The sequence below is a fragment of the Haemaphysalis longicornis genome, unplaced genomic scaffold (genome assembly GCF_048455015.1).
Source record: "Haemaphysalis longicornis isolate Haplotype H1 unplaced genomic scaffold, Haemaphysalis longicornis Haplotype H1 scaffold_4, whole genome shotgun sequence".
Classification (NCBI taxonomy): domain Eukaryota; kingdom Metazoa; phylum Arthropoda; class Arachnida; order Ixodida; family Ixodidae; genus Haemaphysalis; species Haemaphysalis longicornis.
Genome location: NW_027526361.1, coordinates 187,783,403 through 187,805,181, shown reverse-complemented (window position 1 = coordinate 187,805,181; position 21,779 = coordinate 187,783,403). Strand labels below are relative to the sequence as shown.

The window sequence follows — 21,779 nt, the reverse complement described above, 5'->3', positions numbered from 1 at the left end:
GATGAGTCACTTGTGGCTTGTCACATGCGTCAACGGTGCAGCGAAACAAAAGCTAGTAGAACGAGGCGAACTTGCGGTCAAAGGCCTCAAGTGCCTGGTCATTGATCCTGAGAGCAGGAATATCAAAATGAAGCTTCTTTGGCTTTCCCCGCACATAGAGCAGCGCCGAATTGTAGAAGCGCTGGAACCCTATGGCATGGTTCAGTCTATCACAAGAGAAATGTGGCGGTGTGATGGCATGGAGGCTTGGCAGATGACCAACAGGGACGTGTCATTCACGCTGAAGGATGGAATCTCAGTCAACTCGTTGCCGCACCTACTGGACGTCTACGGTCAACAGTCTCTCATCTTGATTCCTGGGCGTCCGCCACTCTGCTTGCGCTGCAATAGGGTAGGCCACATAAGGAGGCAGTGCAAGACTCCGCGTTGCAAGAAATGCCACCGTTACGGCCACATGTCATCAGCGTGTGTGCAAACCTACGCAGACAAGCTTCGTTCGGGTCGTGAAGCGGAAGATGACACTGTTTCATCTCACATCATGGATGCAAGCGAGGTCGTGGATTCTTCAGGGGAAGCTGTTGCGGAGCAGCGGCGAGAAGATAGGGCTCCTGCGGTGCCCATGGAGGATGCGTCCCGTTTGGTACCGCCTGAAGATCAAGGAGGGGGCGCTAACGTTGCGGTCTTGCCTGCAACATGGGCCGAGTCGCCAGCTTACCTGGATCGACCACCGTCGACGGAGAATGAAGAAATGGAACTTGACATTGGTACCAAAAAGCGACCTGCACCCCTTGATGAAGCTGAGGCTTCGGGTGGAAAACCAGAGATCATGGAGACGAAGCAGGCGAAGAAGTTCCTTGCCAGGGATGCTTCGGATCCTGCTCCTGCTGCTTCGGCGGTGCTATCGACGGCTTTGGCGCCGGGTGCCACATCCTCCTGCGATACAGGCCTCATAAGCTCAGAGGCTCCTCTAGTTGCCGACCCTGCATCATCATCAGGGGCAGCTTTGGCTGCCTCCCCGGCTGCGGAAAGTGCAACTACTGGTCGCCGTCCTGCTGCCCGGCCTCCAGATCCTGATGGAACTGTGGGTAGGCGAGGTAGAGACGCTACAGCACTGCTGTAGGTTGTCATGGTGGGAGCTCTTTCTTTTCAGTTTGGAACGTTAAATGTCCGTGGCTTACGTAACAAGAGGCGTCAAGGCCAGCTTCTTCACCTAATGCGGGGTTGGAAGCTTGATATATTGGCCATTCAAGAAACAAAAATTCAGTCGGATGAAGGGACTGCGGAAGCTCTAGCTCCTTTTCAATCAGAGTACGAAGTGTGCGTTAGCCACGCCAAAGGGTTGTCTGCTGGGTGCATGCTCTTTCTGAACAAGCGCCTCCAATGCTGTGTGGAATTTGTATCCACTGATTCGGAGGGACGCCTTATCGTATGTGACCTAATGATCGCGGGACAGTCATGGAGGTTTATTGTCGTTTATGCACCGTCGCAACCTCGCGAACGGGAAGAATATTTCCTGTCATTACAGAGTCACCTGCGTACTGACCGCCACTTAATGTTCTTAGGGGATTTTAACTGTGTGTGTAACCCGAGTGACAGGTCATGTGAGCACCAACGATCGGACTTCAGAGCTATAACATTGGAAAACATTGCTTGTGACTTTCACCTTTGTGACATAGGAGAAAATGTCCGACTGCAAAATCGTTTTACACATTTTCAGGGAGCCTCTCACGCTAGGCTAGACCGTATTTATGTTTCTTTAAATTCTCTACCGTGTGTCCATAGCTACTCTGTTCATCCGGTATTTTTTAGCGACCACTGCCTTGTATCTGCTGCGCATGGTAGCCAACAGTGTCGGAGTCGTCGCCTGAATTGGGAATTGTGGAAATTTAATAATTCTTTACTATCCCATCAGCCCTTTTTAAATCGTGTGCCAGAAATTATGCAAAATGCAAGAAACCGCTATGATCTGCCAATGCTCGCACGGTGGGAATTATTTAAGCAAGAAGTGAAAGTCACGGCAATTGAAGAGGCTACAGTGATGACGTTTGAAAAGAAAAACAACATAAATCACCTAAATAAATTGTTGAGAGAACTTTATGAACTTGAAGGCCGATGTCCAGGTCAATATATGGATGACATTCGGAATGTCAAGGCGCAGCTACAGGCGTTTGATGTTCAGAAATACCGGGGAGCACTAGTGCGAGCGAGATCACAGCGCTTTGCTGAAGTGCAGCCTTGTCGCCGGTCACTAGGTGATGAGCGCCGTCATGCTCTGTCTAAACAAATACTTGAAATTGAGTATAAAGAGAAAATTACTGATGACACTACTGTGACAATGATGGCCTTCGTCGATTACTATAGAACTGTATTACAAACTCCCAAAAGAGCAGTGAGCGAGGACTCCATTGACAAATTCATTAGTTTGCTGCCCAAATTAAACCAGGACGAGTGTGAATCCATTGACCAGGAGATTGGCATTCAAGAATTGGTGTCTAGCATTGAATCATTGTCGAAAGGCAAAACCCCGGGACCTGATGGTCTCACTGCAGAATTTTACCACACATTCTGTTCTCTGCTGGCTCCATTTTTACTTGAGGTTTACCGCGAGGCTTACAAGACTGGATTTCTTCCACCTACGCTGTACGAAGGTCACACTGTTCTAATCCCCAAAAGTAATGATCCTGAAAAACTGCGTAAAGTAGAAGGATATCGTCCCATTTCCTTATGTAATGTAGATTATAAAGTCTTCGCTAAGATTTTGGCCAGCCGTCTTCAAAATGTAATTGAGCTACTAGTTGGTGACCATCAGACATGTGGCATCCGCGGGCGATCTATTCAAACTAACATACACATAGCAAGGTCTATATTGGAGTGTGTTTCGGGTACGTCAGCCCAGGTAGCCTTAGTACAACTAGATTTGGCAAAGGCATTCGATCGCGTCAGTCACCAATTTCTGTTTCGTGCTCTACAGCATGTGAACGCAGGATCTTGGCTTACCGAAGGTATTCAAATATGTTATGCTAATGGCTCGACAAGAGTGATAGTCAAGAATCGACTAACCCAACCAATCCACCTTCTTTCATCGGTTCGTCAAGGGTGCCCATTATCACCACTCCTGTTTTGCTTATATCTGGAACCATTGTACATGCGCATAATAGAGGACATTAATGTTAGAGGGTTCACGCTATCGTCCTTCGAAGTGAAAATTTTAGCATATGCCGATGATGTCGCTTTATTTTGTACTGACAAGGCCAGTGTGGAGAATGCTCTTGCCATTACACAAGAATTTTGCGAGGTTTCAGGTGCGGCCCTGAATTTCGAGAAAAGCTGCGGATTTTGGTTAGGAGAATGGGGAACCACACCCGATTGTTTCGCCGGAATCAATTGGAATAGAGACCTAACTTATTTAGAAGTACCCCTCTCGCAGTTTCGCAATACTGACTCGCATTGGTCGGAGCAGGCGGTGAAGCTACAGCGCCAAGTGAATGACTGGCGGGGACGGCAGCTGTCCATCTTTTCTCGTGCTCGGGCGTGTAACACGTTCCTTGTGACCCGACTTCTTTATGTCCTACAGGTGTTACATTATTCACGACTCAGGATCCAGGCTTTTCACCGGATTTTTGCAACAATCATTTGGTGTTCGCGTAGTGAGCCAATGCGTCGAGATAACCTTTTTCTTCCGGTTGTGCGAGGAGGACTTGGGCTTGTTCATCTGTTTCTTTGGCAGCTTCTTTCTCGTTTATTCTACTTTCGAGATGTTCAACATCCTTTTTTGAAAGCTGTACTGCAAATACGTCTTGCACATTTTCTCCCAGATGTTGTGGTGTCTTCGCTGTCTGTGGACGCAGCCCGAAGCCCGCGAGGTTTCCTCAAAGAAGTGGTTGACACAATTCGCTTCTTACAGGCTCGGTTTAGCCTTGAGTACATATTTACTGCTACGCGCGAGTCTATTTCTGATGCCCTGGTTTCTGGGCTTTTTCCCACACCTTTATATCGTGTTCTGTACCTACAGTGTCCGTACCAAGATGTCCTCAATAGACTATTCAGGGCAGAAATTTGGGCTAGTTGGTGATGGGACTTCGACATGGTAAAAAAGCGCACTAAAACGAGGACACAAGAAAAAGGCGGTGACACGGGACGAGCGCAAGACATCAACTATGGCTTTATTCACAAGAAAGGCTATATATACACACATACAAATGCGCAGAAACGCAAAAAGATACACAGGGCACAGCTTTCACAGAACATGATATTGACGCTGTAGATAGGCTTTCTCTTTTGCGTGCAAGGCCAGCGACGGAGTGCTCACGCAGTCATCTTTTTCCTTGAAAATACAAAACGTCTCAAAGATTTCCCTTTGTAGTTGCGTCCTAAAGCTGCGCAGGACGCGGGTATTATGAAACGCAGGCGTGCAGGTGCACCGCCGGCAGTGATCTGCCAAATGTCCTCCCCCCACCAATGAGTTTACGGCTGCGCGGTGCTCTCTCAGTCTATCATTAATGCAGCGTCCCGTCTGGCCGACGTAGCATCTTCCACAATCTAGTGGGATCCTGTATACCACACCTACTTTACATTCCATAAAGCGTGTGGCGTGCTTAGTTGTGCAGGCAGCCTTCCCAGCTTCATTATTCACGGCTTTGCACATGCGTGCAAGCTTTCCTGGGGCCGAAAATACAACCTGGGTGCCGCACCTTCCCGCCACTTTTTTGAGCCGGTGGGACAGGTTGTGCACGTACGGCACGATCACGGGCCGCACCTTCAAGCGTTCGTGTTGATTGACTCTGGGCTGGTTCTCTGAATTTGCTTCTTTTATCAAGCTTCCAGCTATGGAAGCCAGCAATTCTGCTGGAAAACCGGCATTGCTCAAGCGTCGAGCTTGGTGCTGAAGGCTGCATGCCACCTGGTGACAACACGACTTTTTGAGAGCAGCGCGCATGCAATTTTTGGCAATACCCCTTTTCACAATTTTGGAATGGGCCGAATCGTAGTAAAGGACTGGTTTTTTGGACCTGGGTTGGTATCTCCAGCACGCCTGACCGTCATGGAAAAAGATGCTTAAATCGAGGAACTGAAGGCATCCCTCTTCAGGTAACTCAAAAGTGAATTTGAGCCCTTTGCCACATGAATTAAAAACGCCTAGAACTTGGCTCACGGGTTCAGTCAAATCCTCAGCACGCACATCCTTCAGCATTACCAGGTAGCCATCTACATACCGAAAGACGTTTAAAACCTTTGCACCGCAGACTGTGTCAAGGCACGTGTGAATACGCTTGTCACAAAAGGATAAAAACAGATCACTTAAAATTGGGGCAATACACGAACCAATACAAATCCCTTCCTTTTGAAGCAAGGGTGTGTCATTAAAAGCAACTGTTGTAGAGGACAGGTAAAATCGTAATAGTTCCATAAAATTGTCAATATTAAAACCAATAGAATTCTGGAAGGCAACAGGGCCAAAGTCGTCGATGCTTTCACGAACGGCACAAAAAAGTTCACTTTGTGGGATTGAGTAGAACAGGTCTACAACGTCTATAGAAAAGGCATGCAGCGGCTGCTGAGGATATTCGTACTCTGTAATAACGGTCAAAACACTGTCTGAGTTAGGCACGAGGTAAGGGTCATTCACCTTAAGCAGCTTAAGATGCCTTTGCAAAAATCTAGAGAGGGTTCCTTGCCATGAATCCTTCTCCGTCACAATCGCCCTGAATGGAATCCCCTCTTTGTGCGTTTTTCTGAAAAGAACATATCTAAGAAGTCTTCTTAGATACTTAGATAAGAAGATTTCTTAGATATGTTCTTTTCAGCAAAAACGCACAAAGAGGGGATTCCATTCAGGGCGATTGTGACGGAGAAGGATTCATGGCAAGAAACCCTCTCTAGATTTTTGCAAAGGCATCTTAAGCTGCTTAAGGTACCCTTACCTCGTGCCTAACTCAGACAGTGTTTTGACCGTTATTACAGAGTACGAAAATCCTCAGCAGCCGCTGCATGCCTTTTCTATAGACGTTGTAGACCTGTTCTACTCAATCCCACAAAGTGAACTTTTTTGTGCCGTTCGTGAAAGCATCGACAATTTTGGCCCTGTTGCCTTCCAGAATTCTATTGGTTTTAATATTGACAATTTTATGGAACTATTACGATTTTACCTGTCCTCTACAACAGTTGCTTTTAATGACACACCCTTTCTTCAAAAGGAAGGGATTTGTATTGGTTCGTGTATAGCCCCAATTTTAAGTGATCTGTTTTTACCCTTTTGTGACAAGCGTATTCACACGTGCCTCGACACAGTCTGCGGTGCAAAGGTTTTAAACGTCTTTCGGTATGTAGATGACTACCTGGTAATGTTGAAGGATGTGCGTGCTGAGGATTTGACTGAAACCGTGAGCCAAGTTCTAGGCGTTTTTAATTCATGTGGCAAAGGGCTCAAATTCACTTTTGAGTTACCTGAAGAGGGATGCCTTCAGTTCCTCGATTTAAGCATCTTTTTCCATGACGGTCAGGTGTGCTGGAGATACCAACCCAGGTCCAAAAAACCAGTCCTTTACTACGATTCGGCCCATTCCAAAATTGTGAAAAGGGGTATTGCCAAAAATTGCATGCGCGCTGCTCTCAAAAAGTCGTGTTGTCACCAGGTGGCATGCAGCCTTCAGCACCAAGCTCGACGCTTGAGCAATGCCGGTTTTCCAGCAGAATTGCTGGCTTCCATAGCTAGAAGCTTGATAAAAGAAGCAAATTCAGAGAACCAGCCCAGAGTCAATCAACACGAACGCTTGAAGGTGCGGCCCGTGATCGTGCCGTACGTGCACAACCTGTCCCACCGGCTCAAAAAAGTGTCGGGAAGGTGCGGCACCCAGGTTGTCTTTTCGGCCCTAGGCAAGCTTGCACGTATGTGCAAAGCCGTGAATAATGAAGCTGGGAAGGCTGCCTGCACAACTAAGCACGCCACACGCTTTATGGAATGTAAAGTAGGTGTGGTATACAGGATCCCACTAGATTGTGGAAGATGCTACGTCGGCCAGACGGGACGCTGCATTAATGATAGACTGAGAGAGCACCGCGCAGCCGTAAACTCATTGGTGGGGGGAGGACATTTGGCAGATCACTGCCGGCGGTGCACCTGCACGCCTGAGTTTCATAATACCCGCGTCCTGCGCAGCTTTAGGACGCAACTACAAAGGGAAATCTTTGAGGCGTTTTGTATTTTCAAGGAAAAAGATGACTGCGTGAGCACTCCGTCGCCTTGTACACAAAAGAGAAAGCCTATCTACAGCGTCAATATCATGTTCTGTGAAAGCTGCGCCCTGTGTATCTTTTTGCGTTTCTGCGCATTTGTATGTGTGTATATATAGCCTTTCTTGTGAATAAAGCCATAGTTGATGTCTAGCGCTTGTCCCGTGTCACCGCCTTTTTCTTGTGTCCTCGTTTTAGTGCGCTTTTTTACCATGTCGAAGTCCTCAATAGAGTGTGTAAAATGTGTGTTCCGCCAGGTGTTAAAACATTTTTCTTTAAATTACACACTTGCACGCTTCCTGTTAAAACTTGGATGAAAGATCGGGGTCTGTTTATAGCTTGGTCGACAGACTGTCGGCTCTGTACTCGACCAGAGACAATTGATCACTGCTTTGTAGACTGCAGAGATGCTGTCTGTTTCTGGGACATTCTACAGCGAACGCTCAAAAAAGACATGGATATTACGCCTTTCTCTATCCGAGTTTTGCCATTCGACTATCCTGGTGAGCCACCTTATGATATGTTCGTGTTGATTGGTTTGTACAGTCTGTGGCGATGCGCTTATGTGATAGGCATGCTGAGCCACCAAGATCAACTAAGTCTTATTTCCGAGAAACTGTGGCATTTGTACATAGTGTGTATAGTTCGCTTGACCAACCACCTGACTGGTTCCCTCTTTTGAACGCTTGTGTGTGTTTGCCTGAATTTTGATGTATATTTGCTTCTCATAACTTCAGGGTATTCTTTTGTTTGCTTGTATTCGTCGTACTGCAACGTCTGAGCGTATTTTCCCATGTAATAAAGAAACAAAAAAGCAGAGTGGCGCAGTGGAAGCGTGCTGGGCTCATAACCCAGAGGTCCGTGGATCGAAAACACGCTCTGCTACTGTTTTTTTGCGGGTGGAATTTCATTTTTTAGTCTCAAATCTGTAACCCATGACTGTGTGAGCAGCAGCTGTTACAGTGATCGTCCAGCAGAGTGGCGCAGTGGAAGCGTGCTGGGCCCATAACCCAGAGGTCCGTGGATCGAAACCACGCTCTGCTACTGTTTTTTTTTTCCGGGTAGAATTTCATTTTTTAGTCTCACATCTGTACCCCATGACTGTGTGAGCAGCAGCTGTTACAGTGATCGTCCAGCAGAGTGGCGCAGTGGAAGCGTGCTGGGCCCATAACCCAGAGGTCCGTGGATCGAAACCACGCTCTGCTACTGTTTTTTTTTTTTTTGCGGGTGCAATTTCATTTTTTAGTCTCACATCTGTACCCCATGACTGTGTGAGCAGCAGCTGTTACAGTGATCGTCCAGCAGAGTGGCGCAGTGGAAGCGTGCTGGGCCCATAACCCAGAGGTCCGTGGATCGAAACCACGCTCTGCTACTGTTTTTTTTTTTTTGCGGGTGCAATTTCATTTTTTACTCTCAAGTCTGTAACCCATGACTGTGTGAGCAGCAGCTGTTACAGTGAACGTCCAGCAGAGTGGCGCAGTGGAAGCGTGCTGGGCCCATAACCCAGAGGTCCGTGGATCGAAACCACGCTCTGCTACTGTTTTTTTGCGGGTGGAATTTCATTTTTTAGTCTCACATCTGTACCCCTTCACTGTGTGAGCAGCAGCTGTTACAGTGATCGTCCAGCAGAGTGGCGCAGTGGAAGCGTGCTGGGCCCATAACCCAGAGGTCCGTGGATCGAAACCACGCTCTGCTACTGTTTTTTTTTTTTTGCGGGTGCAATTTCATTTTTTACTCTCAAGTCTGTAACCCATGACTGTGTGAGCAGCAGCTGTTACAGTGAACGTCCAGCAGAGTGGCGCAGTGGAAGCGTGCTGGGCCCATAACCCAGAGGTCCGTGGATCGAAACCACGCTCTGCTACTGTTTTTTTGCGGGTGGAATTTCATTTTTTAGTCTCACATCTGTACCCCATGACTGTGTGAGCAGCAGCTGTTACAGTGATCGTCCAGCAGAGTGGCGCAGTGGAAGCGTGCTGGGCCCATAACCCAGAGGTCCGTGGATCGAAACCACGCTCTGCTACTGTTTTTTTTTTTTGCGGGTGCAATTTCATTTTTTACTCTCAAGTCTGTAACCCATGACTGTGTGAGCAGCAGCTGTTACAGTGAACGTCCAGCAGAGTGGCGCAGTGGAAGCGTGCTGGGCCCATAACCCAGAGGTCCGTGGATCGAAACCACGCTCTGCTACTGTTTTTTTGCGGGTGGAATTTCATTTTTTAGTCTCACATCTGTACCCCATGACTGTGTGAGCAGCAGCTGTTACAGTGATCGTCCAGCAGAGTGGCGCAGTGGAAGCGTGCTGGGCCCATAACCCAGAGGTCCGTGGATCGAAACCACGCTCTGCTACTGTTTTTTTTTGCGGGTGCAATTTCATTTTTTACTCTCAAGTCTGTAACCCATGACTGTGTGAGCAGCAGCTGTTACAGTGAACGTCCAGCAGAGTGGCGCAGTGGAAGCGTGCTGGGCCCATAACCCAGAGGTCCGTGGATCGAAACCACGCTCTGCTACTGTTTTTTTGCGGGTGGAATTTCATTTTTTAGTCTCACATCTGTACCCCATGACTGTGTGAGCAGCAGCTGTTACAGTGATCGTCCAGCAGAGTGGCGCAGTGGAAGCGTGCTGGGCCCATAACCCAGAGGTCCGTGGATCGAAACCACGCTCTGCTACTGTTTTTTTTGCGGGTGCAATTTCATTTTTTACTCTCAAGTCTGTACCCCATGACTGTGTGAGCAGCAGCTGTTACAGTGAACGTCCAGCAGAGTGGCGCAGTGGAAGCGTGCTGGGCCCATAACCCAGAGGTCCGTGGATCGAAACCACGCTCTGCTACTGTTTTTTTGCAGGTGGAATTTCATTTTTTAGTCTCACATCTGTACCCCATGACTGTGTGAGCAGCAGCTGTTACAGTGATCGTCCAGCAGAGTGGCGCAGTGGAAGCGTGCTGGGCCCATAACCCAGAGGTCCGTGGATCGAAACCACGCTCTGCTACTGTTTTTTTTTTTTTGCGGGTGCAATTTCATTTTTTACTCTCAAGTCTGTAACCCATGACTGTGTGAGCAGCAGCTGTTACAGTGAACGTCCAGCAGAGTGGCGCAGTGGAAGCGTGCTGGGCCCATAACCCAGAGGTCCGTGGATCGAAACCACGCTCTGCTACTGTTTTTTTGCGGGTGGAATTTCATTTTTTAGTCTCACATCTGTACCCCATGACTGTGTGAGCAGCAGCTGTTACAGTGATCGTCCAGCAGAGTGGCGCAGTGGAAGCGTGCTGGGCCCATAACCCAGAGGTCCGTGGATCGAAACCACGCTCTGCTACTGTTTTTTTTTTTTTGCGGGTGCAATTTCATTTTTTAATCTCAAGTCTGTAACCCATGACTGTGTGAGCAGCAGCTGTTACAGTGAACGTCCAGCAGAGTGGCGCAGTGGAAGCGTGCTGGGCCCATAACCCAGAGGTCCGTGGATCGAAACCACGCTCTGCTACTGTTTTTTTGCGGGTGGAATTTCATTTTTTAGTCTCACATCTGTACCCCATGACTGTGTGAGCAGCAGCTGTTACAGTGATCGTCCAGCAGAGTGGCGCAGTGGAAGCGTGCTGGGCCCATAACCCAGAGGTCCGTGGATCGAAACCACGCTCTGCTTCTGTTTTTTTTTGCGGGTGCAATTTCATTTTTTACTCTCAAGTCTGTAACCCATGACTGTGTGAGCAGCAGCTGTTACAGTGAACGTCCAGCAGAGTGGCGCAGTGGAAGCGTGCTGGGCCCATAACCCAGAGGTCCGTGGATCGAAACCACGCTCTGCTACTGTTTTTTTGCGGGTGGAATTTCATTTTTTAGTCTCACATCTGTACCCCATGACTGTGTGAGCAGCAGCTGTTACAGTGATCGTCCAGCAGAGTGGCGCAGTGGAAGCGTGCTGGGCCCATAACCCAGAGGTCCGTGGATCGAAACCACGCTCTGCTACTGTTTTTTTTGCGGGTGCAATTTCATTTTTTACTCTCAAGTCTGTACCCCATGACTGTGTGAGCAGCAGCTGTTACAGTGAACGTCCAGCAGAGTGGCGCAGTGGAAGCGTGCTGGGCCCATAACCCAGAGGTCCGTGGATCGAAACCACGCTCTGCTACTGTTTTTTTGCAGGTGGAATTTCATTTTTTAGTCTCACATCTGTACCCCATGACTGTGTGAGCAGCAGCTGTTACAGTGATCGTCCAGCAGAGTGGCGCAGTGGAAGCGTGCTGGGCCCATAACCCAGAGGTCCGTGGATCGAAACCACGCTCTGCTACTGTTTTTTTTTTTTTGCGGGTGCAATTTCATTTTTTACTCTCAAGTCTGTAACCCATGACTGTGTGAGCAGCAGCTGTTACAGTGAACGTCCAGCAGAGTGGCGCAGTGGAAGCGTGCTGGGCCCATAACCCAGAGGTCCGTGGATCGAAACCACGCTCTGCTACTGTTTTTTTTTTTTGCGGGTGCAATTTCATTTTTTAGTCTCACATCTGTACCCCATGACTGTGTGAGCAGCAGCTGTTACAGTGATCGTCCAGCAGAGTGGCGCAGTGGAAGCGTGCTGGGCCCATAACCCAGAGGTCCGTGGATCGAAACCACGCTCTGCTACTGTTTTTTTTTTTTTGCGGGTGCAATTTCATTTTTTACTCTCAAGTCTGTAACCCATGACTGTGTGAGCAGCAGCTGTTACAGTGAACGTCCAGCAGAGTGGCGCAGTGGAAGCGTGCTGGGCCCATAACCCAGAGGTCCGTGGATCGAAACCACGCTCTGCTACTGTTTTTTTGCGGGTGGAATTTCATTTTTTAGTCTCACATCTGTACCCCTTCACTGTGTGAGCAGCAGCTGTTACAGTGATCGTCCAGCAGAGTGGCGCAGTGGAAGCGTGCTGGGCCCATAACCCAGAGGTCCGTGGATCGAAACCACGCTCTGCTACTGTTTTTTTTTTTTGCGGGTGCAATTTCATTTTTTACTCTCAAGTCTGTAACCCATGACTGTGTGAGCAGCAGCTGTTACAGTGAACGTCCAGCAGAGTGGCGCAGTGGAAGCGTGCTGGGCCCATAACCCAGAGGTCCGTGGATCGAAACCACGCTCTGCTACTGTTTTTTTGCGGGTGGAATTTCATTTTTTAGTCTCACATCTGTACCCCATGACTGTGTGAGCAGCAGCTGTTACAGTGATCGTCCAGCAGAGTGGCGCAGTGGAAGCGTGCTGGGCCCATAACCCAGAGGTCCGTGGATCGAAACCACGCTCTGCTACTGTTTTTTTTTTTTTGCGGGTGCAATTTCATTTTTTACTCTCAAGTCTGTAACCCATGACTGTGTGAGCAGCAGCTGTTACAGTGAACGTCCAGCAGAGTGGCGCAGTGGAAGCGTGCTGGGCCCATAACCCAGAGGTCCGTGGATCGAAACCACGCTCTGCTACTGTTTTTTTGCGGGTGGAATTTCATTTTTTAGTCTCACATCTGTACCCCATGACTGTGTGAGCAGCAGCTGTTACAGTGATCGTCCAGCAGAGTGGCGCAGTGGAAGCGTGCTGGGCCCATAACCCAGAGGTCCGTGGATCGAAACCACGCTCTGCTACTGTTTTTTTTTGCGGGTGCAATTTCATTTTTTACTCTCAAGTCTGTAACCCATGACTGTGTGAGCAGCAGCTGTTACAGTGAACGTCCAGCAGAGTGGCGCAGTGGAAGCGTGCTGGGCCCATAACCCAGAGGTCCGTGGATCGAAACCACGCTCTGCTACTGTTTTTTTGCGGGTGGAATTTCATTTTTTAGTCTCACATCTGTACCCCATGACTGTGTGAGCAGCAGCTGTTACAGTGATCGTCCAGCAGAGTGGCGCAGTGGAAGCGTGCTGGGCCCATAACCCAGAGGTCCGTGGATCGAAACCACGCTCTGCTACTGTTTTTTTTGCGGGTGCAATTTCATTTTTTACTCTCAAGTCTGTACCCCATGACTGTGTGAGCAGCAGCTGTTACAGTGAACGTCCAGCAGAGTGGCGCAGTGGAAGCGTGCTGGGCCCATAACCCAGAGGTCCGTGGATCGAAACCACGCTCTGCTACTGTTTTTTTGCAGGTGGAATTTCATTTTTTAGTCTCACATCTGTACCCCATGACTGTGTGAGCAGCAGCTGTTACAGTGATCGTCCAGCAGAGTGGCGCAGTGGAAGCGTGCTGGGCCCATAACCCAGAGGTCCGTGGATCGAAACCACGCTCTGCTACTGTTTTTTTGCGGGTGGAATTTCATTTTTTAGTCTCACATCTGTACCCCATGACTGTGTGAGCAGCAGCTGTTACAGTGATCGTCCAGCAGAGTGGCGCAGTGGAAGGATTCTGCTTCCGGTAGCGCTAGCGTGCGGTCGCAGAATGTCGAGCTCCGCCCAAGGAGCGGCTTCAGCGGGCCTTTCGGCCCGCGGTAACAGGGTAACAGGATATATGCCCACGATGCTGATGATTACCAAGCACGTTTGCCACAGTTTCCTTCAGGTCAGTCGGTTTTAAACACGGTTTTTCTTCATGCCGACATGCGTGCCCGGCCTTACCGCGTTGAGGACTTTCGGGACGTTTTGGCTCGTCTGGAACTGCTCCCCGACGTCGTGGCGTTGGGGGCGTACCAGATGAGTCACGTTTGGGCAGTGACGTTCAAGTCGGCGGAGGGTGTAAAGAAGATTTCTGCACTCGCTGATATCAAGGTGAAGGATCGTCGGTGCCTTGTTATCGACCCGTCTAATCAAGAAGCCCGCCTCAAGCTTCACTGGCTGCTGCACAACGTGCCGGACGACGCTGTTCGCGCTGCGCTGGCGCCCTACGGGCGTGTCGGCGAGGTGCGCAGGGAGCGGTGGCGCGTCGAAGGCATCCAAGACAAGGGCTCGACACTTCGTACGGTGACCCTCAAGTTGAAGGCGGGCGTGACCATCGACGACCTGCCGCACGAACTTCGTGTGGCGGGTGACAAGGCCCTCGTCGTCGTCGCCGGAAGGGCCCCGCAGTGCTTACGTTGCAACCTCAAGGGGCACGTCAGGCGAGAATGCAAGGTTGCAAAGTGTTCTTCATGCCGTCGCTTCGGGCATGATGCAAGCGCCTGCGTTAAGTCCTATGCCAGCGTCACCGGTCCAGCGAGGGAGGACGACCTCCGCGAAAACATCATGGACGAGGCAGAAGCGGAGGAGACTGCTGCAGGAGTAGCCGACAAGGCGGTGACGGAGTCGACGTCGGAGGGGCGGGTTGATTCCGAGGCTGGCCAGCGCGTTCCTGAAAAGGAGCAGCCGGTCGAGCAGAAGACGCCTCCCCCTCACGTCTCGTCGAACGAGGACAACGGAACCGGAGCGGCAAGTCAGGGGACGACGGAGGTGTCGGCTCTAGCAGCCGAAGCCGTGCAAATGGACCTGAGTGGGGCCGTGGCAAAGCGACAACGCGAAAGCAACGACACAGAGCAGGATGACGGACTCACCAGCAGCGAGGAGCCCCCGGCTAAGGCGGTTTCAGTGAGACGTCCGAGCTTCAAGCCGAAGCCCAACGTCCCACCAGACCGAACGAAAACTCCGGCTCCGCCCACCTGGCCAGCACGTCACTACGAAAGGTAGTCGCCATCCTGTTCCTCAGTGTTTGTTGTTGCGCTGCTGTCTTGAATCGCCAACGAACTAAACGCAACAGTGTAGTTGGGTCAAGGCAGTATTTTTGGAGGGGGTATTGTGTTCCTGATGCTTATGCTTTGATCTTTAGGTTTGGCTGGGGGGAGGGTGGCAGTGTGTATTGCAGCGGCCGTGAATCCCGCAGGCCATACAAATGTTTTATAAGTGGGGGATTTTGGAGGGTGTATGGGATGTTTGCAGTTGACGAAGCGTCTTTCTTTTTCGTGCTGCATGAATGTAAGTGTTGTGCGATAAGTCTAGCTCCCTCCTAAAAACCAATGCGTATCGCCACGCTTAACGTCAGGGGATTTTCGGATCGGAGACGTCAAAATCAGGTGTATCGACTCGTAACAGATGAGGATTTGGACATCGTGGCCTTGCAAGAGACCAAAGTTGGGAGGGAGGACCAGACGGATCGTATGGTGCGGCCCTTTATTGCGCGCTATGATGTGTGCGTGTCGCATGCGGTCGGGTTTTCTGCGGGTTGCGCACTTCTAATTCGGAGAAGCTTAGGGGCAGCTCTAAAGACTGTCACCGCCTCGGAAACGGGGCGGTATGTTGTGTGCGACTTGGACTATTGTTCCAATGAATGGCGTGTAATGTGTGTCTACGGGCCCACCAATACAGCCGAAAGGAAGGCTTTCTTTGAAGAAATGCGTCCATGGTGTGAGACGGAACGACTCTTAATTTTAATGGGCGATTATAATTGTGTTTGCTCAGCGCGCGACAAAAGCAGCACGACCAATTTCAGAGACACCAGTACGGTGGTACTGAATGAGATAGTAGCCGGCTGCGCCCTGGAAGATGCAGGTGATAGCATGAGCAATGCAGGCACCGTTCGCTATACACACTTTCAGGGCGATAGTCATGCGCGGCTCGACAGGGTGTATCTTTCCGTAGAACTCGTACGTGAATGTGACAATTAAGAAGTGACCCCAGTTTCATTTAGCGACCATTGTCTGGTGTCGTTAACACTAGGCAGGGCCGCTAAACGTGGAAACGCGTTCTCCTAGGGTTTGTGGAAAATGAACAACAAACTTCTGCAAGATGATAAATTCGTCGAGGCCGTTGACGCATGCGCACGGACCTCGTTTAGCAGCTCAGGCGTGACGAACTTCATTCGGAAGTGGGAGCTGTTCAAACAAGAAGTTAAGCTAAAAGGCCTTGAACGTTATTCTGCAATGAAGAGCGACGAGAAAAAGAAAGAAGCCACGCTACGAAGTAATCTCGACGCTCTTATTGTAGCAGAATGTAGATCGCCGGGGACGTGCAGAGATGACATACAGAATGTTAAAGCACAGCTCGAGGTCTTAGATCAGGGCAAATATCATGGCGCGCTTGTTCGCGCAAGAGCAGAAAAGATGCTGCTGGGAGAGGCGCCGACCAAAAGAGCCTTATGCTCCGAGAAAAAGTACGCTCGCAGAAATGCGATAGCGGAAATAGAAAGCGAAGATGTCTTGTACAAGGACCAAGCCAGCATAGAACGCTGTTTTTGTAACTTTTACGACAAGCTGTTTGCACGTCACGCCATTGATGTCGTGGCGTTTAAGGATGAATTTTTGAGATTGTTACCATGCCTAAACAAAGAGACATCAGCACTGCTCGAAACAGACATAACGGAGAATGAAGTAAGAAAAGCTATAGAGGAGTTGAGCCCGGGAAAGACGCCTGGCCCCGATGGGCTAAGCGCTGCATTCTATAAAAAGTTTAAAGAGTGCCTAAGTCCAGTGTTGTGTGCGTTACACGATGAGGCGTATCAGAATGGTGTGCTGCCACCGTCTTTTCATGAGTCGCACACCATTTTTATTCCTAAGTCAGATGATGACGCCAAACTCCGAGCTGTATCTGGGTATCGCCCAATCAGTCTCAATAATGTAGACTATAAGATTTTAATGAAAATTCTGGCGAGTCGTTTGCAGACTGTTATTAGGGACATCGTTGGACCGCATCAAACATGCGGTATAAAGGGGCGGTCGATAGTAACGAACATTCATACTGCTCGAAGTGTTCTTGAGTGTTGCGACAGCACTCAAGGTTCTCTAGCAATGCTCCAGGTAGACCTGGAGAAGGCGTTCGATCAGGTATCACACGAGCTCCTTATAGCCATGTTAGAGCATATAAATCTAGGGGCTGTTATTCTTCAAGGAGTGCGCATGGCGTATAGTGGGTGTTCAACTAGCCTCGTTGTGAACAAGTCGCTCAGCAAAGCAGTGCAGGTTCAACGTGGCGTACGTCAGGGTAGCCCATTGTCCCCATTGCTTTTCTGTGTATATGTAGAAGCGTTTTGTTTGAGTGTTATTGGAAGCAAAACCATCAACGGCTTTCGACTACAGTCGTGTGAGGTGCGTGTGTTGGCCTATGCCGACGACATTGCACTTTTCTTTATTGATAAAAGCAGCATAAGCGAATCTGTAAAGACACTAAAGGCCTTTTGTAAATACAGTGCCAGCAGTGTGAACTGGCAAAAATGTTTAGGTTTCTGGCACGGCCAATGGGAAGAAGCCCCGGAGGTGTTTGAAAGCATAAGCTGGCAGACGACGCCAACCAGATACTTAGGTGTGCCTCTCGAAAACTACGAGGGCAGTGGTCCCTATTGGCGCAGACAGACAGCTGAATTGCGCGATAAAGCAGAAAAATGGCAAGGCACTGGGCTCTCCATTGTTGCAAGAGGCTCAGTCTGCAATGTGTTCTTGATAAGCAAAATATGGTACGTGCTCCAGGTGTTACACTGTTCGCGTGCGCATGTGCAGGCGTTCCACCGCGTTTTCGCCGTGTTGATTTGGGAGTCCACGTGGGAAAAAAGTCGAACGAACTTGTTTCGGCGCGTGCGTCGCGGGGGCCTTTCCTTGTCTCATTTGTTTTTGCGACAGGTTGTCAATCGTTTTCTCTTCCTTCGGGATGTACAAGACCCCTTTTTGCGTACTGTTTGCCAAATGAAGTTGTCTGTGGTGTTACCCGATTTTGTTATAGCGTCAGCACGTTTCCCTGTCTTGACAATGAAGGGATACTTCCGCGAAGTTGTTCAAGCGACCCAGTTTTTGCGTGCCCGCTTCACGATGGAATACCTATGTAGCGTAACGCGGAAAAAATTGTATAATGATCTCGTTGACTCTGTATTTCCAATTCCACTGTACCGGTCAATGTACCGTGCAGGGCCAGGCCAGGATGTGCTTAAACGCGTGAAATCTATGGCGGTACCGCCATGGGTTAAAATGTTCTTTTTTAAGCTCCACGCGGGTGTCCTACCAGTCAAAACGTGGCAAAAAGAGAAAGGACTGTACGTTCCGTAGGGGGTTGACTGATATCCGTGCAAAAAGCCGGAGACAGTAGAACACGTGTATTTAGAATGTTGGGATGGGGTCTTTTTTTGGGACGTGCTTCAGAGGACTTTGAAGAAAGATTTCCCTCTAGACGCCTACGGAATCAGGTTTATACCCATCGAGAATGACGGCGGGTTGCCGTATGATGTGGTGATGGTTTTGGCTCTGCACGGCATTTGGAGATCTCGCATGGCTATACGCCACCGCGATGTTGATGCTAAGCGTTCCAAGGAATACTTTGGAGAAACTGTTCGTTTGATTGTATAGGTTTGGAAGACCCAGCCTGACCCCCCGGAATGGCTTCCAGTAGTGGAGTCGCTGACAAACTTAAGCAGTTTTAGCCATTTCCTGCTAGCAAAAGACTGTTAGCAGTTTTATCAGTGTATGTTACAGCCTTGTGTACCTGTTTTCCTTGCTTTGTGTGCTTGTTCCCTGTCAGAGTGTGGCAATAAAGAAAAAAAAAAGCAGAGTGGCGCAGTGGAAGCGTGCTGGGCCCGTAACCCAGAGGTCCGTGGATCGAAACCACGCTCTGCTACTGGTTTTTTTTTTTTTTTGCGTGTCGAATTTTATTTTTCAGTCGCACACCCCACGACAGCGATCGTCCAGCAGAGCGATGCAGTAAATTCTGTTTCCCGTTTCCCTCGGGAGCAGCCGCAGAATGGTTGGCTCCGAAGTAGCAGCGATAGCGGCCTAAGCCGGTCGTGGTAGCCCGTGTTTTAAGTGCGAATGCACTTTATAAGCGACCCCAAACCATCCACCGCCGCCGGCGGCGGCGGCGGCGTCCGCAGTGCTCCTCTATATTTAAAAAAGAAACAGCATCCGGCGCCAGGTTTCGATCCGAGGACTTTGCGGCCGCAGCGCGACGCTCTACCGACCAAGCCACGGACGCGACGCTGATATCAGTGTTAGTGACGCGCCTTATATCTTTAACGCATTCAAACTACGTCGTCAGCGGCGTGCGTTGGCGACTCAGCGGCGTTATAGCGGCTTGATAACTGCGTGGTGTACACGTGATACTACAAACCCGATGGAAGAGATGGAAGAGAAGGCGGCGAGGCGGTGGGCTGCGGGGGCCGAGCGCAAGCGCCGCAAGCGGGCCGACAACCGTGCATTCGCACTTTCACATTCTCCCCCTCGGGGAAATGCGGGGGAATTTTTTTCTGTGCCCAAGGATTACAGGATCGTTTTGCCACCATTGTCATCAGGAGAAGCAATGAGTCGAGCAGTTGTTTTGCGCTGCGATAATACTTGCCGGCCGTACAGGATCGACGATTTTCGGCAACCGCTGAAAGACTTGGGCGTTATCCAGGAAGTGGGCTGCATCGGAGCTTATCAGATGTCGCACGTTTGGCTGGTTAACTTGCGGAGCGACGAGGCGAAGAACAAGCTGCTTCAAGAAGGAAAGCTGGACGTCAAAGAGCGTATATGTTTGGTCATCGACCCAAACAAGCAGGAGCTGCGAGTGAAGCTGCATTGGGTTTCCTTCGATGTCTCAAACGAAGCAATTCGCCGGGCCTTCGCTATGTATGGCGTAGTGAAAGACGTTGCAAGTGACCGCTGGAGAGCGGCGGACTTCGAGACCGTCGATTCAACGACTCGTGTGTTCCGGCTTGTGCTAAGGGAGAGTGTCGCGAATGCTTCCGTACCCGCAAGTAACCTGAATTGCGAGCCCAAAGCGACACATGAAGCTAACAGCCAACCATAGCTGCCTCCTAGGCTACTCATATGTACTCAGAACTCTAAAGGGACTCAACACTTATGTGTGCTCAGTACTCAAAATGTTGTCAAACTCAAAATGTACTCAAAACTCAAAATGGACTCAAAACTCAAAATGGACTCAGAACTCAAAATGTACTCAAAACCCAAAATGGACTCACAACTCAAAATGTACTCAGAACTCAAAATGGACTCGGAACTCTCTCAGGCGTACTGAAACTCACTCGGGCTCACTCGGCTCAAACTCACTCAAGCTCAAACTCACCACGCCGCCCTAGCCTCATGCCCACTCAAACTCAAACTCCCGCGTGAGTTTGAGTCCAAATGAGTCTGAGTGAGTCAGCCGAGCTCTGCCCACCGCTGCCGTTGCAACTGACCGAAGCTAGGCAGCCGAAATTGGTCGGGATTCTGCTACAACCGCCCAGTCGGGTTCCTTTGCAGTGGCTTCGGTCGGCGGCTGCTTGCCGCACAATTTTTTATCTATCACGTCGTAGATACGTCGCCGGAACATCGCTATGGAGTCCCCTCTGTTTGATCTATTTTCCTTGAATATATCCTTCATTTGTTTGGCTTGCGTTAAAAATAAATAAACTGACCAAACTTGTATTCTGTAGCGATGGGCCCTTTGACATCAACCCTTGGAAGGCAATTTTCTGAGATCGCGTTACCGGCGGACACTCACAGTGCCTTCCTTGCCGTCTTTTTAACAGAAGTGCTGATATCAGCACTAGAACTAAGCATGGCAAGTGCAATCACGCTCTACTTGCTGCTAGCTACGCGGTTAGAGTGCGATTCCAGTTGCGTGATTGATATGTGTTGGCGCAATGGATTCACCTCGCCCACGCTTCCTCCATTCTCTCCGACCACTACTCCTCTGCACTGCCGCCCTCTTACGCAGAACCTCCACACACACATGGCTCGGCGCAAGTTAAAACACTCGACAGAAAAACATACCAGAAAGTAGCATCAAAATCCATTCCAGGCTACCTTTTACGATGCCCCATAAATGTAAAACTTCAGCGAGACACTATCTATTACCGCGAATCCACTGCGTTTCATTTCAAGCTGTGCTATCCTTATTTACTTATTGGTAGGTATTCCATGGTTATGGCCTCTTCTCAGAAGCCACGGCAATGCCTTTATCACGGCTGGTATACATCTCTGGCGTCTAACCTTTGCGTAGTAATTAGCCTGCTCAAATAACTCATGCAGGCCTCCAGTGGTCGGATTGTGTCCTCCTACTATCCTCCTTATCATCATTTTTTCTCTGCGTCCTTTTCTACTTTTCTTCGGTTTTCTTCTCCTCCTTTAGGGTATGACACGTCCCTACGGAAGAGGATTGTTTTTGTCTCCTGTGCCCTTGGAGGCCGTACGTATTCGCAATCCCCGTAAACTGGCTTTGCTACTTCTGCAATTTGCCGGCTGAAATTACTCCTAGCAGGAGTCAATCCAGGCCTCTAACACACGTTTATAAGTCGAAGACCGCAGCGCATTTACTAGGTCCAATTTTGTTTGCTGAAGCCAAGTCTTGGAGATGAAGCAGAGGACGCGTATCCGAATCGAACTCCGTAGGACCCTGCTCCCCTGCTCACTAATTCCTTGTCTTTATTTGGCTCTGTTTCCTCTGTCGTCCATTTTCCCGACAATCAATAGGTGGCGCCGCCGACGCCGCCGCCGGATGCCACATTTTCGCTTCAAACCCGTTCTACATGGCGCACATTTCCCTGCGAATTCGCTGCTGGAGCGCCCATGTGCGGCAAAATCGTTGCTGCGGCAAATTTCCAAACGTTCCGAACGACCGGACTTACCCTATAGTGAACGCCGCTCTGCATTCGCCAATTTGCCGCTTGAGCGGCGCCGCAGCGGTGAATTTGCAGGAAAATTCGCACTGACGC

At 49.7% G+C, this 21,779-nt stretch overlaps 35 non-coding genes across 35 annotated transcripts; all 35 read left to right on the top strand.

Annotated features, from left to right (window-relative positions):
* The first annotated feature begins 8,043 nt into the window (after nucleotides 1-8,043).
* On the top strand, nucleotides 8,044-8,115 carry Trnam-cau (transfer RNA methionine (anticodon CAU)). The gene has a single exon. It is a non-coding gene; the product is annotated as a tRNA-Met (tRNA).
* An 87-nt stretch (nucleotides 8,116-8,202) lies between these two features.
* Nucleotides 8,203-8,274, top strand: Trnam-cau (transfer RNA methionine (anticodon CAU)). Its single transcript has one exon. It is a non-coding gene; the product is annotated as a tRNA-Met (tRNA).
* Nucleotides 8,275-8,364: 90 nt separating this feature from the next.
* Nucleotides 8,365-8,436, top strand: Trnam-cau (transfer RNA methionine (anticodon CAU)). The gene has a single exon. It is a non-coding gene; the product is annotated as a tRNA-Met (tRNA).
* A 94-nt stretch (nucleotides 8,437-8,530) lies between these two features.
* Trnam-cau (transfer RNA methionine (anticodon CAU)) lies at nucleotides 8,531-8,602 on the top strand. The gene has a single exon. It is a non-coding gene; the product is annotated as a tRNA-Met (tRNA).
* Nucleotides 8,603-8,695: 93 nt separating this feature from the next.
* On the top strand, nucleotides 8,696-8,767 carry Trnam-cau (transfer RNA methionine (anticodon CAU)). The gene has a single exon. It is a non-coding gene; the product is annotated as a tRNA-Met (tRNA).
* An 87-nt stretch (nucleotides 8,768-8,854) lies between these two features.
* Trnam-cau (transfer RNA methionine (anticodon CAU)) lies at nucleotides 8,855-8,926 on the top strand. The gene has a single exon. It is a non-coding gene; the product is annotated as a tRNA-Met (tRNA).
* A 93-nt stretch (nucleotides 8,927-9,019) lies between these two features.
* Nucleotides 9,020-9,091, top strand: Trnam-cau (transfer RNA methionine (anticodon CAU)). Its single transcript has one exon. It is a non-coding gene; the product is annotated as a tRNA-Met (tRNA).
* Nucleotides 9,092-9,178: 87 nt separating this feature from the next.
* Nucleotides 9,179-9,250, top strand: Trnam-cau (transfer RNA methionine (anticodon CAU)). Its single transcript has one exon. It is a non-coding gene; the product is annotated as a tRNA-Met (tRNA).
* Nucleotides 9,251-9,342: 92 nt separating this feature from the next.
* Trnam-cau (transfer RNA methionine (anticodon CAU)) lies at nucleotides 9,343-9,414 on the top strand. Its single transcript has one exon. It is a non-coding gene; the product is annotated as a tRNA-Met (tRNA).
* An 87-nt stretch (nucleotides 9,415-9,501) lies between these two features.
* Trnam-cau (transfer RNA methionine (anticodon CAU)) lies at nucleotides 9,502-9,573 on the top strand. Its single transcript has one exon. It is a non-coding gene; the product is annotated as a tRNA-Met (tRNA).
* Nucleotides 9,574-9,662: 89 nt separating this feature from the next.
* Nucleotides 9,663-9,734, top strand: Trnam-cau (transfer RNA methionine (anticodon CAU)). Its single transcript has one exon. It is a non-coding gene; the product is annotated as a tRNA-Met (tRNA).
* An 87-nt stretch (nucleotides 9,735-9,821) lies between these two features.
* On the top strand, nucleotides 9,822-9,893 carry Trnam-cau (transfer RNA methionine (anticodon CAU)). The gene has a single exon. It is a non-coding gene; the product is annotated as a tRNA-Met (tRNA).
* An 88-nt stretch (nucleotides 9,894-9,981) lies between these two features.
* Nucleotides 9,982-10,053, top strand: Trnam-cau (transfer RNA methionine (anticodon CAU)). Its single transcript has one exon. It is a non-coding gene; the product is annotated as a tRNA-Met (tRNA).
* Nucleotides 10,054-10,140: 87 nt separating this feature from the next.
* On the top strand, nucleotides 10,141-10,212 carry Trnam-cau (transfer RNA methionine (anticodon CAU)). The gene has a single exon. It is a non-coding gene; the product is annotated as a tRNA-Met (tRNA).
* A 93-nt stretch (nucleotides 10,213-10,305) lies between these two features.
* Nucleotides 10,306-10,377, top strand: Trnam-cau (transfer RNA methionine (anticodon CAU)). The gene has a single exon. It is a non-coding gene; the product is annotated as a tRNA-Met (tRNA).
* Nucleotides 10,378-10,464: 87 nt separating this feature from the next.
* Nucleotides 10,465-10,536, top strand: Trnam-cau (transfer RNA methionine (anticodon CAU)). Its single transcript has one exon. It is a non-coding gene; the product is annotated as a tRNA-Met (tRNA).
* A 93-nt stretch (nucleotides 10,537-10,629) lies between these two features.
* Nucleotides 10,630-10,701, top strand: Trnam-cau (transfer RNA methionine (anticodon CAU)). Its single transcript has one exon. It is a non-coding gene; the product is annotated as a tRNA-Met (tRNA).
* Nucleotides 10,702-10,788: 87 nt separating this feature from the next.
* On the top strand, nucleotides 10,789-10,860 carry Trnam-cau (transfer RNA methionine (anticodon CAU)). The gene has a single exon. It is a non-coding gene; the product is annotated as a tRNA-Met (tRNA).
* Nucleotides 10,861-10,949: 89 nt separating this feature from the next.
* Trnam-cau (transfer RNA methionine (anticodon CAU)) lies at nucleotides 10,950-11,021 on the top strand. The gene has a single exon. It is a non-coding gene; the product is annotated as a tRNA-Met (tRNA).
* Nucleotides 11,022-11,108: 87 nt separating this feature from the next.
* Trnam-cau (transfer RNA methionine (anticodon CAU)) lies at nucleotides 11,109-11,180 on the top strand. The gene has a single exon. It is a non-coding gene; the product is annotated as a tRNA-Met (tRNA).
* An 88-nt stretch (nucleotides 11,181-11,268) lies between these two features.
* Nucleotides 11,269-11,340, top strand: Trnam-cau (transfer RNA methionine (anticodon CAU)). The gene has a single exon. It is a non-coding gene; the product is annotated as a tRNA-Met (tRNA).
* An 87-nt stretch (nucleotides 11,341-11,427) lies between these two features.
* Nucleotides 11,428-11,499, top strand: Trnam-cau (transfer RNA methionine (anticodon CAU)). The gene has a single exon. It is a non-coding gene; the product is annotated as a tRNA-Met (tRNA).
* Nucleotides 11,500-11,592: 93 nt separating this feature from the next.
* Nucleotides 11,593-11,664, top strand: Trnam-cau (transfer RNA methionine (anticodon CAU)). The gene has a single exon. It is a non-coding gene; the product is annotated as a tRNA-Met (tRNA).
* Nucleotides 11,665-11,756: 92 nt separating this feature from the next.
* Trnam-cau (transfer RNA methionine (anticodon CAU)) lies at nucleotides 11,757-11,828 on the top strand. The gene has a single exon. It is a non-coding gene; the product is annotated as a tRNA-Met (tRNA).
* A 93-nt stretch (nucleotides 11,829-11,921) lies between these two features.
* On the top strand, nucleotides 11,922-11,993 carry Trnam-cau (transfer RNA methionine (anticodon CAU)). The gene has a single exon. It is a non-coding gene; the product is annotated as a tRNA-Met (tRNA).
* An 87-nt stretch (nucleotides 11,994-12,080) lies between these two features.
* On the top strand, nucleotides 12,081-12,152 carry Trnam-cau (transfer RNA methionine (anticodon CAU)). The gene has a single exon. It is a non-coding gene; the product is annotated as a tRNA-Met (tRNA).
* A 92-nt stretch (nucleotides 12,153-12,244) lies between these two features.
* On the top strand, nucleotides 12,245-12,316 carry Trnam-cau (transfer RNA methionine (anticodon CAU)). Its single transcript has one exon. It is a non-coding gene; the product is annotated as a tRNA-Met (tRNA).
* An 87-nt stretch (nucleotides 12,317-12,403) lies between these two features.
* On the top strand, nucleotides 12,404-12,475 carry Trnam-cau (transfer RNA methionine (anticodon CAU)). Its single transcript has one exon. It is a non-coding gene; the product is annotated as a tRNA-Met (tRNA).
* Nucleotides 12,476-12,568: 93 nt separating this feature from the next.
* On the top strand, nucleotides 12,569-12,640 carry Trnam-cau (transfer RNA methionine (anticodon CAU)). Its single transcript has one exon. It is a non-coding gene; the product is annotated as a tRNA-Met (tRNA).
* An 87-nt stretch (nucleotides 12,641-12,727) lies between these two features.
* On the top strand, nucleotides 12,728-12,799 carry Trnam-cau (transfer RNA methionine (anticodon CAU)). Its single transcript has one exon. It is a non-coding gene; the product is annotated as a tRNA-Met (tRNA).
* Nucleotides 12,800-12,888: 89 nt separating this feature from the next.
* Trnam-cau (transfer RNA methionine (anticodon CAU)) lies at nucleotides 12,889-12,960 on the top strand. Its single transcript has one exon. It is a non-coding gene; the product is annotated as a tRNA-Met (tRNA).
* Nucleotides 12,961-13,047: 87 nt separating this feature from the next.
* Nucleotides 13,048-13,119, top strand: Trnam-cau (transfer RNA methionine (anticodon CAU)). The gene has a single exon. It is a non-coding gene; the product is annotated as a tRNA-Met (tRNA).
* An 88-nt stretch (nucleotides 13,120-13,207) lies between these two features.
* Trnam-cau (transfer RNA methionine (anticodon CAU)) lies at nucleotides 13,208-13,279 on the top strand. The gene has a single exon. It is a non-coding gene; the product is annotated as a tRNA-Met (tRNA).
* An 87-nt stretch (nucleotides 13,280-13,366) lies between these two features.
* Trnam-cau (transfer RNA methionine (anticodon CAU)) lies at nucleotides 13,367-13,438 on the top strand. The gene has a single exon. It is a non-coding gene; the product is annotated as a tRNA-Met (tRNA).
* A 5,193-nt stretch (nucleotides 13,439-18,631) lies between these two features.
* Nucleotides 18,632-18,703, top strand: Trnat-cgu (transfer RNA threonine (anticodon CGU)). The gene has a single exon. It is a non-coding gene; the product is annotated as a tRNA-Thr (tRNA).
* The last annotated feature ends 3,076 nt before the right edge of the window (nucleotides 18,704-21,779 follow it).